Here is a 10494-nt window from a genome sequence, read left to right as displayed (position 1 = left end):
AAATGCTGGGATTACAGATGTGAGCCGTTGCACCTGGCCAATCAAAGATACCTTAATGATTTAGGGAAGTCTGAGTTGGGGTTTCTGTTGTCGCAACCGATGAAGGGGATTTAATTCTATTACAGGTTGACAAAGTCCAGGTTGAAGTAGCTCAGCACTTTTCAAATTTTAGTGTGGTCATGAGTCACCTGGGCACCTTTTTAAAATACAGAGTTGGATTCGGTAGGTCTAAGATGGGGCCCAAAATTCTAGCAAGCTCTCCAATGATGTGGTTGCTGCTGGATTGTGGAGCAGACTTTGAGTAGCAATGAAGGAACTCAAGATAAAAGACAATTCAGGCCGGGTGTGGTGGCTCACACCTGTAATCCCAGCACTTTGGGAGGCTGAGGTGGGCGGATCACCTGAGGTCAGGAGATTGAGACCATCCTGGCCAACACACATGGTGAAACCCCGCCTCTACTAAAAATACAAAAATCAGCTGGGCGTGGTGGTGCGCCTGTAGTCCCAGCTACTTGGGAGGCTGAGGCAGGAGAATCGCTTGAACCCGGGAGGCAGAGGTTGCAGTGAGCTGAGGTGGGTCCACTGCACTCCAGCCTGTGCGACAAAGTAAAATTCCATCTCAAAAAAAAGAAAGAAAAAAAAAAAAGAAAGAAATGCAGATTCTCAGACCCACTCCAAAACTACAGAATCAGAATCTCATTCTAACAAGATCCTAGTATGCATGTTATACTTTGAAAAGCAAAGCGACTGATCATAAACCTACAATTATCTGAAATAGGCTTTTTAAAAAAAATGAAAGCAGCTACTCTGCTGGAAGGAAGGAAGGAAGGGAGGGAGGGAGGGAGGAAGGAAGGAAGGAAGGAAGGGGGGGAAGGAAGGAAAGAAAAGGAGGCAGGAGGGATCCTGGGAAGGCAAACAACAGCAACTGAGTGCAGACCAAATCCAAAACTTCTCCACTTGCCTGTTTTATCATTAGATTCTTAGATGTGGGTTATCTGGTTAGTGACGGGAAACTGAATTAATTAATTAATTCATTCACCAAATAACACACAGAGCCCTGGGGTGGAAAAGAGCTCAGCCCATAAGATAAAGAGAAGATGGGCCAGGGTAGCTGGGTCAGAGTGTGAGAGAGGGAGAGATTTGGAGAGTGAGATTTGCAAGCCCTTAAAGATAGATGATGAGGTGAGTCTTTATCCTGGGAGGTATGGGAAGCCTTCAAAAGGTTTTAAACAGAGAGTGGCTTGATTGGATGTACGTTAGAATAACCACCTCCCCTGCCCCCGAAGCTTTACTGTGACGAATGGACTGGATGAGTCCAGACCAGGAAAAGATGTATGTGACCATAAACAAATACAAATAAATTTAGAAAAAAACAGGCAGAAGGATCTTCACAGAACTGGACCTTGAAGAATGTGTTTGCCAGGAAAAGAGAATGAAGAAGTAAGTTCTTATTGGAGGGAACTGCAGGTATTACAGTATGTGGCCCTTCAGGAAGGCAAGAGGAAACTAAAGGTTAGTGACCTTTAACCCTCCATATGCCCCACATGTCCACCAGTGTTAAATCAAGTTTAGCCTAAAGCTGTCTCCTTATGTATTTTAAGTTCAGCCTGAAGGTTTTTCTGTACGTCGTGAACTATAACAAGTGGAGATGTAAACAGAAGGTGGCCTACACTTGTGCCAATCACCAAATTTTGGGCAATCAAATGTAGCCAACTGTTTGAATTGTGTTCAAATAAGGCAAACGCCGAGCTGTAATCAATCCAGCTGTTTCTGTACCTGACTTCGGTTTTCTGTACGTCACTTTCCTTTTTCTGTCCATAAATCTTCCACCACATGGCTCTGCTGGAGTTTCAGCCTACTCTGGCCCGAGGCTGCCTGATTCGTGAATCCTTCATTGGCTCAATTAAACTTTATTTATTTATTTAGAAATGGAGTCTCGCTCTGTTGCACAGGCTGGAGTGCAATGGCGCGATCTCAGCTCACTACAACCTCCACCTTCTGGGTTCAAGCAATTCTTGTGCCTCAGCCTCCCGAGTAGCTGGGACTACAGGTGCCCGTCACCACAACCAGCTAATTTTTGTATTTGTAGTAGAGGCGAGGTTTCGCCATGTTGACCAAGCTGGTCTCAAACTCCTGACTTGAAGCCATCCACCCTCCTCGGCCTCCCAAAGTGCTGGAATTACAGGCGTGAGCCACCGTGCTCAGCCAATTAAACTTCTTTAAATTTAATTAGTCTGAAGTTTTTCTTTTATCACAAGTCACATCAATCTCTCAGGCCCCAGCTCAAATGCCACCTCTTCCTGAAAGCCATCCCTAAGTAGTCTCTCTAAAGAGCCACCCCAGCCCCTTTCTTTGCTTTATCCTTCACAGCACTTATCACTACCTGAAATTATGCCACACAGCTATTTACCAATTTCGCATTGTGGTTAAGCTTATCAAGTATGAAGCCAGACTGCCTGGGTTCAAATCCCAGCTCCACTACTTCCTTGTCATGTGACCTTCAGTTGTTCAGCCTATGTTACAGTTGAGGGGTCATAATAGTACCGGTCTATAGGGCTTTGTGAGGATAAATGAATTAGTGTGTATGCCAGTGTTCTAACATTGCCTGCATTTCCATTTTTTCCCAAAGCAGCCCAATTACTTATTAACATACTGCTTTTCCAGTAACATGTGTTCACCGTTATTGTCGATCTCCTCCCGCCAAAATATAAGCTCTATTTTGTTTTCCATTGTATCCCCAGTGCCTAGAACAGTGCCTGTTGCAAAGTAAGCTTTGAGTTAAAACAAAAAAAAGATGAAAGAATGAAAATGGCAGACTGCCTAGCAGAACTAGCACTTCGTGATGCTTCATTGTTGCTATGGTGACGATCCAACCTGCACGAAGATCCCAGCTTCCTTAACCTTGTTCTTACCTCCATCCAGCTCACCCATTGGCCACCTGTATCTCCTGCGGTAGCAGCCAGAAAACTACAACTCCCAGCAGGCTGAGCGCCACCAGCGCTTTCGCGCCCAAGTCCCTTTCCTAAGCGTGAGGGCTTGCGCAGTAGAATCCGCGGGCCCAGAACTCCGTCTGAGCTTGTGCATGTTGCGGGGTGTTTCCTTCGTCGGCAGGCAGGAGAGGAGTGGGGAGGACCCCTTTACCCACGGAGCATTGTGGGGCCCGCTCGGCTCTCCTTGTCCAAAGGGTCTGGGCCCCGGGGCTGCAGTCTCTGGGTGACGAGGCGGGGGCGGGAAACCTGCTTCGGTCTCCATGGTTACGAGTCGCTCAGCGCGCAGGAGGGGGATTCAAAGGTTGGCGTTGCCACAGTAACCCTGGAGTGGAAGGGGACGGGGATTAGAGACCTCGCGGGAGAAATTAGACTAACAGCCTGGGAACTGGAGGGATGGAGAGTGAGCGATCTCATCTCACTGCAACCTCTGCCTCCTGGTTTCAATCGATTCTCCTGCCTCAGCCTCCCAAGTAGCCGGGATTACAGGTACATGCCGTCACGCCTGGCTGATTTTTGTATTTTTAGTCGAGGCAGGGTTTCACCATTAGCCGGGCCTGGTGGCGGGCGCCTGTAGTGCCAGCTACTCGGGAGGCTGAGACAGGAAAATGGCTTGAACCCGGGAGGCGGAGGTTGCAGTGAGCTGAGACCGCGCCACTGCAGTCCAGCCTGGGTGACAGAGCGAGATTCTGTCTCAAAAAAAAAATATATATATATATATATATGTGTGTGTGTGTGTGTGTGTATGTGTGTGTGTATGTATATATATATGTGTGTGTGTGTGTGTGTGTATGTATATATATGTGTGTGTATATATATATATTTCGTTTGGGTCTTCTGCCATCTGAGGGTCAGCTACAGGAAAGGGCTGGTTATGCTTTTGGTTGCAGAATGGCTGGAGCCAGGCCATCCCTGGAGAGGGAGGAACCTATGGCAAATTAATCAGAGCACAATCCAGACAGTCCGCCTGGAAGGAGGTAGCAGTTTGGCATATTCCTGAGTCCCTTTGGACTCCGTTTGGCTACAGCCACAAAAGCCTTTACTTCTGTGAGTAAAGTCAGAAATGTTGAAATGGAGTTTTCACAGTGCTCATAAAAGAGGCAGATGGACTACCCTGCACCACTCAACCATGGGTGCCCCAGCTGGTTTACTCCAGGCCCCACTCCCAGCATTGTAACAAGAGCTCCAAAACTGGCTCCCCCATGACTGGGCCTAAGTCACTTGCCCCTCATGTAAATCTATAATTGTGATTAGGGGAGTGAAATATCCTTGGAGGTGGAGGTGGCAACAGGTTTTTTTGATGTTCGTAGGATGTGTGAGGAGCGGACGCTGGAAATAAGACATGGGTCCTTTTAAGAAGAGGGAAGAGGGATGGATGTTGGGTGGATAATCGAGAAACATCCATAACTGAGCACCAGGAGTTCAGTATCTATCTGTCTCCATCCACCTTCTGGGGTTATAACAGCAGGCATCTTGTTCATCACTGGAAACTCAACATATAGGCACCCAATAAATGCTAGTGTATTAAATAAAATAATTATTGAATCCTACTGACCACTACTCTCTCTTATTATTATTATTTTTTAAGAGACAGGGTCTCACTCTGTTGCCCAGGCTGAACTGCAGTGGCATGATCATAGCTTACTGCAGCCTCAAACTCTTGGGCTCAAGTGATCTTCCTGCTTCAGTCTCCCAGGTAGCTGGGACTATAAACATGTGCCACCATGTCTGGCCTGACCACTCTTTAAGAAAAATAAATCTCAATCCTAGTGTGTGTCTGCCTGCCTCCCTGCCCTCCCTCCCCCCCCCCCCCCCCCCCTCCCCCCCCCTTTCACTCTCCCTCCCTCCCTCCCTCCCTTCCTTCCTCCTTTCTCTTCTCTCCTCCCTTGTAGGTGTGTGTGTATGTGTGTGTGTGTGTGTGTGTATCTGTCTCTCTTTCTCCCCCAGCACTTTCATATGAGCAGTCTCTCCTTCAGGCTGGCATCATGTTGTTTACATCACCTCTCTAAGCTTCAGCCTCCCATGAAATAGGGACAGCAAGAGTGCTGATTTAATGATATTGCTGTAAGGATTAAATGCAACTGTGCATAGGAAGCATTAGCCAAGCACTTGACACATGGTGTGTTCGATAAACAACAGCAACAACGATGATCACGGGGATCTGATTCATTTATTTTTCAGGAAACGTTTATCAAGCATCTGCTACCTGTCCCACCCTGCAGTGGGCATTGGGGAATGGCCAAGCAGATGAATGAGATCAGGTTCCCGTCCTCCAGGAGTGCAGCGTGGTAAGTATGACAGACATATAGGCATACAATGATAATATCAGGACATTATGTCCAGTTGTGGAGATATGATGTACAGTGAGTTAGAGGTGCACAGAGCAGGGATCCAGAACCCAGCAGAGTGTGTGGGGAGGTCAGCAAATCTAAGGCAAAGTCTCCCAGAGGAAGCAAGTATGCTGAAGTTAAAGGATGTGGGAGTATACAGGAAAAGAGGCCATGAGGGGAATCCCAGCTGTTAAAAAAAAAAAAAAAAAAAAAAAAAGGTCATGATTTTTTTTATAGGCAGTGTGTCACGCCTATAATCCCAACACATTGGGAGGCCAAGATGGGTGGATCGCTTGAACCCAGGAGTTTGAGACCAGCTTGGGCAACATGGTGAAACCCCTTCTCTACAAAAAATACAAAAATTAGCTGGGCACAGTGGTGGACACCTGCAGTCAGTCCCAGCTGATCAGGAGGCTGAGGTGGGAGGATTGCATGAGCCCAGGAGTTTGAGGCTGCAGTGAGTTGTCATCGTGCCACTGCACTCCAGCCTGGGCAACAGAGCGAGACCCTGTCTGGAAAAAAAAAAAGTAATGACAAACTCACTCCTTATTTTCTAACAAAAATTTCCCCTGAAATTGACAACCACTGGTTCTACACCTGTTGATCTCTCTTTCTGTCTCCCTTTATGTCTTTCAATGTTGTCCTGACCAGTTTTGAAGCCGTGGGTGGCGGCCTTTCAGTGCTTCTCGAGCAGCTGATTAAATCAACCTCCAACACTTCTCTTCTCATTTGGCTTCATACTCTGGGGCCATAATGTACTCACCCCAATGGCCCTTGGCCCATGTACCAAACAACTAGAAATAGCCCCCATGTCCCATAACCTGCAGAATTATGCAAATTAGCCAATCCATGGAAAGCCCTTGAAACCTAGCTAACCCCACCTAAAGTGTCCTATACAAAAACCCCCTCTTCTGCAGTGCCAGCTTGCTATTACATTTCTTCAGGAGCAACCTCCTCTGTGTGGCTCCCTGGGTGTCGATGGCCTCCTCTCCATCCGAATGTTACTGTATTATGTCTTGCCATGAAAAGAATCTTGAAATCTTATGAAATCTTACGAAGCAGTCTGTGTAGTTTTTTACGTGTTTCTTCCACTGGGGGTCCTCTAGGCTTCTTTATCCCATCTGGGGGTGTTACAGGCCGAAAGAATGAGGGTTGTGATCAACTCAGCATACCTCTGGAGGCTATATCAGCAAACAGGAAACTATTCACATGAAAGCAGGATGTTGGAAAACTGACAGCTGCATCTGCCACCAGAAGGGGTGCTGAGGGCAGTTGCACCCCAAGCGCAGTGTTCCTTGTGATTATCTCTAGGAACATCTGAAGCCTGTTGTACAAAGAAAGCAATTTTGTGAACCTGTGATAAATCAAGCAGCTGACCAACCATTACCTCTCCCTCCCTGCCCTTTCTACCTAATAAATACGAAGGGCTGTAAAAGTTCTGGGCCCTTGTTCACTAAGAGCAAGGAGACCCCGACCCCTTCTTTTAAAGTAGATCTTTTTGTCTTTGTCTTTATTTCTGCATTTGTCCCCCTTCGTTCAATCCAGTAGCAACTGACAGCGACAAGCGGTGCCCAAACAGGGACGTGGGCAAAGAAGGTCTGCTGGAGCAGAGAAAGTGAAACTGACCAGACGAACCAGAAACCCGGGGAAGAGTCTGCCGCTGTCAGCAGATACAAGGCCAGTGCCCTAAGGAGGTACTGGGATATAAGGTCAGTGCCCTGAAGAGTACTAGGAATGGAAAGTTTCTGAATAAGAGTAACATGGGGCAGACTTTGTCTATTGAAGAGCAACATTATATGCAGTTGCTTAAAGTTTTACTTAAACAATCTGGTACTCAGGTTAGTTATCAAACACTAGACTAAGATGCTGCAGGAGGTTATTACTCATAACCCGTGTATATCTCGTGGTATATCTCCTAATGCTATCCCTCCCCACTTCCCCCACCCCACGACACATCCCAGTGTGTGATGTTCCCCTTCCTGTGTCCAAGTGATCTCATTGTTCAATTCCCACCTACAAGTGAGAACATGTGGTGTTTGGTTTTCTGTCCTTGCAACAGTTTGTTCAGAATGATGGTTTCCAGCTTCCTCCATGTCCCTACAAAGGACATGAACTCATCCTTCTTTATGTCTGCATAGTATTCCATGGTGTGTATGTGCCACATTTTCTTAATCCAGTCTGTCATTGATAGACATTTCGGTTGGTTCCAGGTCTTTGCTATTGTGAATGTGCTGCAATAAACATACGTGTGCATGTGTCTTTATAGCAGCATGATTTATAATCCTTTGGGTGTATCCCCAGTAATGGGATGGCTGGGTCAAATGGTATTTCTAGTTCTAGATCCTTGAGGAATTGCCACACTGTCTTCCGCAATGGTTGAACTAGTTTACAGCCCCACCAACAGTGTAAAAGTGTTCCTATTTCTCTACATCCTCTCCAGCACCTGTTGTTTCCTGACTTTTTAATGATCACTATTCTAACTGGTGTGAGATAGTATCTCATTGTGGTTTTGATTTGCATTTCTCTGACGGCCAGTGATGATGAGCATTTTTTCATGTGTCTGTTGGCTGCATAAATGTCTTCTTTTGAACAGTGTCTGTTCATATCCTTTGCCCACTTTTTGATGGGGTTGTTTGATTTTTCTTGTAAATTTGTTTAAGTTCTTTGTAGATTCTGGATATTAGCTCTTTGTCAGATGAGTACATTGTAAAAATTTTCTCCCATTCTGTAGGTTGCGTATTCACTCTGATGGTAGTTTCTTTTGCCGTGCAGAAGCTCTTTAGTTTAATTAGATCCCATTTGTCTATTTTGGCTTTTGTTGCCATTGCTTTTGGTGTTTTAGTCATGAAGTCCTTGCCTATGCCCATGTCCTGAATGGTATTGCCTAGGTTTTCTTCTAGGGTTTTTATGGCTTTAGGTTTAACATTTCATTAATTTTTAAAAGAGATTATAATGTCTTACTATGAATAATCATACATAAGTATCATAGAAACAATATTCACATTGATTATATGTTCAAGTTATTATTTGGGGGGTTAAATGAACATATTACATATAATTAAAAGGAGGTTTTTCTGCTTGGTTTTGCTCCTTTTTAACGCAGCTATTGAAATACCTAAAATTACATCTAGACTTTGCATTATATTTCTGTTAAACCGCACTGCTCTAAGCCACTTTTAAAATTCATTCAACAAATATGTTTGTCCACCTCACGTATTTCAGGCAGCAGTTTAGGGGTTGGCTATATATCAGTGACCTAAACATACAAAACACGATAACTAGAGAGAGTATATAGAATGATCATGGAATGGAAAAAATATATGTACAGATGATAAGAGGTATAAAGAATAGTGCAGATCGAGAGTTTCAAAGTACTTGGAGATTCACTCCTTTACACAGAATTCATTGGTATACGTCTCATATCTGCATAAATCCACCTATAATGACACCTATACCTTATCAGGGGTGTGCTGACATATTTCATTAATGCTCTATGTATGTCCTGCTGTCCAACGGAGCTTCATCTCTTTGACCAATGGAATTGGAAATTTTTATTTTGAAAATATTTCAGATCCAATTCAGGCTTCATCATTAAGCATGCCCTCCTTCAAAAGTATCAGCTAAGGTTTTTCTTTTCCACTTTTCAAGTACAACAAAAATAGTACACATTCAGAATATAAACAATTCCTGAATCGTTACAGTGGACACCACCATGTAAACTCACACCCAGATCAAGAAACAGAACATCAGTAGCTGCTGGACGTCTCTGGGACCCCTCCAGTCTCTCCTTCCTAAGGTGTCCACTCACTGGAATAATAATACCATCTAGCGTAATCATTTCTAGCATGAATTCCTCCTCAATAATTTTACAAAATCTTGGCTGAGCTCTATCTGAGACATCTCGAGTATGATCACCTCATGATTCGTGTCCTGTTCTGTGTCCATGGGGTGCCTCTGCAGACCTCCCCCGCCAGGGCTCCCCGTGATTCCCTTCACATTGTATTTGGTCTGCTCATGAGAAAGAAGACCCACGGTCGGTAGACTCTGAATTTAAAACACCCATCTTCGAAATACATTTCGATTGTAAGGAAAATGGAAAACATTTTGCCAGATGAAATATATTCATGTATTTATGTATGACAAATGTGAACATTATAAAAGTTGAAAGTACAGAGAAAGTCATGTTCATCATATTACATATTTCTAAGACAGTCACACAGGCACAGTAAACATTTTGGCATTTGTTGTATGTGTTTCGTGGGTAACATTATACATTGAGAGGTTGTAGTTTATAACTGGACGTTCGTTTGGCCTGGCTGATTGCCTCCGGTTGTGGCACTTGCCTGAGGATAGTACTTAAAATGTACTTGTTAAAGGAGTTAAATAAATAGCTCATTTTATATTATGTACTTGATGATAGGTGTTTGTCATATGAGAGTGTACGTTTTCTGTACAGTTGAAAGTATTTCTACCTATGACTTAAACAGGACATAATATGCCATGTAGCTACGTCTCCGTGGCTTACCTGAACCTCCAGTATTAGCCCACATTTAATGCATTCTCATTTCTCACTATAGGTGCCCTTACTCAAGGGACATTTGCCTTGAGTGAGGGAAATGAGGGAAATCCCTTCCCCAATCCCTTGAGGAAGGGATTGATAGGTAATAGTTTCAGTGGGAGAATAGGCGGGAGTGATAGATGAGAAGGAAAACAACTGGCCATGAGGGACAGATGTGGGGAAACTAGCTGCTTCCTTTGCTGCATTATCAGCATAAGCGTTGTCTCCGGTTTCCTTGGGCAGTGGAGCAGCCTGAAGGAGAATTTTTATTAAGGAAGCATTGACGATGGAGGAACCTTGTGTAGTGAGAAAACCTCTTTCTGCCCATATAACAGCATGGTGATGTAGGAAGTGGAAGGCATACTTGGAATCAGTGTAGATATTGACACGTAGTCCCTTTGCAAGGATAACAGCCTGGGTTAAAGCAATGAGTTTGGCTTGTTGAGAGGCAGTGGAAGGGGGCAGGGCAGTAGCTTCAATGACAGATGTGAAAGACACTACAGCATAGCCTGCCCTTGCCGGTGACTGACGATTGGGCCTTGAAGAACTACCATCAATAAACCAAGTGTTTATGGGAATGCAGCCGGGTAGGTCTCAGCCTCATTTTGTCCAGCTCCTA

Source organism: Papio anubis, chromosome 20 (genome assembly GCF_008728515.1).
Source record: "Papio anubis isolate 15944 chromosome 20, Panubis1.0, whole genome shotgun sequence".
In the NCBI taxonomy this organism is placed as follows: Eukaryota; Metazoa; Chordata; class Mammalia; order Primates; family Cercopithecidae; genus Papio; species Papio anubis.
The sequence above is the reverse complement of the archived record's forward strand: the minus strand, read 5'-3'. Positions refer to the sequence as shown.